Here is a 4,656-nt window from a genome sequence, read left to right on the forward strand (position 1 = left end):
TCCAAAAGAGCACGTTGGGTCTTTTTTTTTATTTTTTAAGTAGGGCTATTCTGTGCAAAGCACTCACAAGCAAACACCCGTCCTTTTGTTGCTATAGAAATGCACGTATGGACGGTGCTGGGCTATGAAAGGAGGGCGCAGAGCAGCAGGTTTGATGCAAAAGCTGTGCAAACAGTCTCCTAGCTACAGGTAAGGTTGCACTGGGGACGTGGTTTGCGTGGCATGACACCAGGGAAGAAGGTGCTGATGTTGCCCTCTGCATACCATACAGCCTGCAGGGACCACACAAGTCTGGTGTAGATCGGGCACGCACAGCCTCAGGAACTGGGCCACTTTCTGTACGGGGGCTGAATGTGTTGTCTAAAGTGTAGATAGCAGCAGCCTCAGTGCACACACACTTTCTGTGCCCCCAGGCTGGTTATTTTAATCCGCATCACACCATTCCCCATGCTGACATAACAAACGGTGCTTGACACTGACTGGGACGACTATTTATAAAGCTGGGGATGGATCGAAGCCTTGGAAAAGCCAAGAGGTTCTTTAACACCACGGAGAGCCTGAGAAGACAGCCGGCACTTCCACCAGCAGCTCTGGAGCCGGTGCCGAGCTCTCAGTACCATCTAGTGGGCAATCAGCATGGCAGTGGAAATGAATGATTCCTTACATGCTGCTGCTGTCTGTGTAGGCTCTGGGGACAGCTGGGTGTCCCGGTGAGAAGGGAGGAGCAGTTCCAGCACACACGCCAGGAAGGTGCATCCCTGCCTTTATCGCCATTCTGTTCTCACTGCTATGCAATGACCTCACTGTGTTGGGCACCTGTCTGCGTTCCTGCAGGCAATGATGCACGTAACACTTACTAGTTGATGGCTCAAGGCCGTGCCAATGCAAAGATAAATGATGAACAGCTAGATTTTATCCTCACTTAAAGCATGGGGTTGCACTCCTGCATAAGACATCCCGAGCAATGCAGAGCTGGTTGGGTCAACCACGGCTTTGACTTGGACGAGGGAAAAGTGTGCAGGTATCCCAGCTCGCCCGCAACTCCCATCCTCATTCAGTGTATTAGAAAATGACCCGTACAGATTTTGGGAAGCTGTTTTCCAGATGTGTTCTGTGTCAGGCTAGGTAATTCCATGGCATTAGCAGCCAAGGAGCCTGCACAGGGCATGATGTCCCACCCAGCTCCCCAGGTAAGGAGCAAACAGGATGGTTTTCTGCAGCTGAACTATAAAGACATTAAAAGGCAAACAGGCTGTGCTAAAAGCAGCAGAATTCCCAGTGCTGCCCTCTCTGGATGTGTGCCCTGAGGTGAGCCATGAGAGACAGATTAAAGAGCTGTGGATGCACACAGCCCAGAGTACGTTAGGAGGTTCCACCAAATCCCACTTTGGAAAGAACCTTGGAAATATTCCTAAATCCAAAGAGATTAAATAGCAGACTTCAGCACAGAAAGAATATCCACCTGTTGCTGGAACAGCTGAACCCCATCCTTCTGTTTTTGGGTAGCAATCACAATCACACAGTAAAAATTAGGAACACATTCAAAGGGACCAGGCAGGACTTTTAATGAGCTTGTAATTCCAAGTCTGCACTGTTTCTTATCATAGAATCATAGAACGGCCTGGGTTGAAAAGGACCACAATGCTCATCCAGTTTCAACCTCCTGGTGTGTGCAGGGTCGCCAACCAGCAGACCAGGCTGCCCAGAGCCACATCCAGCCTGGAACACTATTTCCTGTGGTTTAGTCCTTTCCTGTGGTTTAGTCCTTTTCCTGACAACTGAGCTCCGGTTCAGTGATGCTGTGTGTAGCTGTGTAGTATGGGTGACCTCCATTCCTAAACACAACCCATTTGGAACCAATGGGATACCTACAATTAAGTGATTTTCCTCTTCAAAGGAAAGAATAGAGTGTTCTATGGAGTCAATAAGGATCCGGAAACAAGGCAGCTCTCATTTGATCCTAGAGGGTTTGATAGTAGCAAAAAGGGAATTTATCTGAAAATAATCCCTGTGAAAAAATGATAGAGGCAAGGAAGCAGCAGAAAATGAGCAGCCAGCAGAAATGCACTCGGAGCCCGTGATGAGATTTTCTGAATCGTTAAGTGAGAATATGGGAAAGGAGAGTGACACCTGAACAGCCCAAGAGTGGAGGTGAGCCCTGACCCACAGCGGTGAATGCGTTGGATGCGGTGAATTCCAGCACCAAAGGGCAGAGTTGTGCTGTTCCTACTGAGTGTCATTCATTAACTGGAGGGCCCGCAAGGAAAACAAAACTCTCTGTAAACATTTGGTCCATGGAAATGGGACCTTGACGAAGTGGTGGTGATTGTATTGCAGCAATTGTATGCAGGAATGTGCCAAGAGAGGGAAAAGGGCCGCTTGTCTTGATTGGCATCACCGTGAAATTCAGTAGCGTTAATGAGCCGCTTAAAACTTCCTGGAAAATATATTCCCAGGCCGCAGAACACAATGCCATTCCGACTGAGAGAACTTCCATGCTCTCAGGTAAATAAAAAGGGAGAAGTGCCACTCCTGTGCTTTCAGCATCCCTGCAGGTGGACACAAGTGTATTTCCAAAGGGGAACACAGCAGCTCAGGCTCCAGGATAGTTCCTCCCAACACCGAAGCCAACGAGTGCCTCTCCATAAACCAAATGGAAATTAAATACAGTTCCTTAGATTGGAAGTAGGTAATTCGGTTTATTACATTTGCCTGTCAAACCGAAGCAAGACTCGTTCAGTTTGGCACTTTAAAACTACTCCCATCCACTTTCACATCCAGCCTTACTGAACTGCAGACCTTTTCCAGAATGCCCTTTGACAGCCAGACTGGATTTCAGCCACCCAACCCCTACCTGCATCCAGCTGAAGGCAGATCCAGGTAAATCCCTCTTCAAAGCTGAAGGAAAGGAACGCCTTGAGCAAGCTCCTTGGCTTTGTTTAACCAGGCCTTAGCTGCAGGCTGCTTAAAAGCTTCTCCTCAATAAAACCTCTCATTATCCTGTTCTAAGAACAATAAATCGTTAAGATGGATGGACTTTTGTCCTGGTATCCACCGTGATGTCCAACCCTCTGAAGAAGTCTTGGTGGCTGCAGCACCGGAGGCAGCAGGGGATGCTGAAAACACTCCTTCGTGTGACATGAGAGAAGTTGTTGAGGCCCTATTTAGAAGATTGGGGATCTAATTTCATCTTTTGTATGACAATCCCATCTCTGCAACCCCAGGAGATGACAGAACTGTGACTGCAAAAGGAAAACCAAGAGAGTTCATCCATGAGAGGCACCGCTGGTGCATTGCAATGCGCATCAGCCTGGGATTCCCAGAGCAGGGCTGAGGAATGAGCTCTGGAGGAACAGGGATGTGCAATGCAGGGGGAAAAAAAAAGCTCAGTTTGAGCCAAGACTGAAGGAAATGGCTCAGAATCAAACATGTCGAGGACTGGAAGTTATCCATCCCCAAATTCTTCAAACCCCCTGCAGGCTGCGTGTAGAGAGGAGAGGCTTGGAGAAGTTTTTGCAATATAGAGCTTTATCACTGAAATCTAGACACAGAAATGCATTATTCCACAGGATAACCAGAGATTGTACTGAGGAGAAGCCTCAACCAGTTACACACAGCCAAAGGGGGGTTCTCTCACAATTAACCCGAATTGCTGTGAACTGTGAAGCACCTATATGGTAAGAAAGATGAAAACGGACTGAAGTGCACCACTTGTTCATAGAGAATAACGGCAGCAACGCACTGTCAGCAATGCCCACCCATCCCATGTGAACACTGGGCAGCCAATCTGACCGATGTTTTATTACTTTATTATCGAAATGAGACATTTTTAGCAACAAACTGGAGGCAAAGGGCCATAGCCTTTCCTTTCCTGTCCTCTGGATCTGCCGCGCGTTGCACCCACACCGTCACGGCCCCTTCCCAACCCTGGGACGGAATCCATCATGGCGGCCGCAGGGGGTGGGGGGCGCCAAGCGCGTGGCCAACTCTCCCCCCCCTCCCATCCCCGCGGCCTCTCTGGCCAATCGCCGGGTAGGCGGACAGGCAGCGACCAATCATCCGCCTCTTTCTGCCCTCCGCCCCGCCCACTTGGGGAGACGCGCGCACACCTCGCCGCTCCCCAGCGAGGGCCGTTGTTTGGGCGCTCGGTACGGCAGGCCAAACGCCGCCCACCCGCACCTTTCACGCCATTGGATCGTCGGGATGAGGCCCGCCCCCGACGGCCATCTAGCCAATGAGAGAGCGCTAAGGCGTGTCCGTTGGTGGGCGAGGAGTCTATAAAGGGCCCGCGCGGCTGGCGGGAAGGGGTAAGATGGCGGAGTAGCCGCGGTCGGCGTGGCTTGTGCTCTCCTTGCCGCGTCCCCTGGCAGGAGGCGGGTGGATCCCAGCGCCGCAGCGGGCCGCGGTGCGAGGCGGAGCGGGGCGCAAGAGGAGGGGAAGGAGGAGGGCAGCGCTCCCGCCGCCGCAGCCGCCGCCATGCCCAACATCAAGATCTTCAGCGGGAGCTCGCACCAGGACCTGTCGCAGAAGATCGCCGACCGCCTGGGCCTGGAGCTGGGCAAGGTGGTGACCAAGAAGTTCAGCAACCAGGAGACATGGTGAGGCGGGGGCGGGGCCGCACTACAATTCCCGGCGGGCAGCGCGGCGACGACGGCC

The sequence above is a fragment of the Meleagris gallopavo genome, chromosome 9 (assembly GCF_000146605.3).
Source record: "Meleagris gallopavo isolate NT-WF06-2002-E0010 breed Aviagen turkey brand Nicholas breeding stock chromosome 9, Turkey_5.1, whole genome shotgun sequence".
NCBI classification, from domain to species: domain Eukaryota; kingdom Metazoa; phylum Chordata; class Aves; order Galliformes; family Phasianidae; genus Meleagris; species Meleagris gallopavo.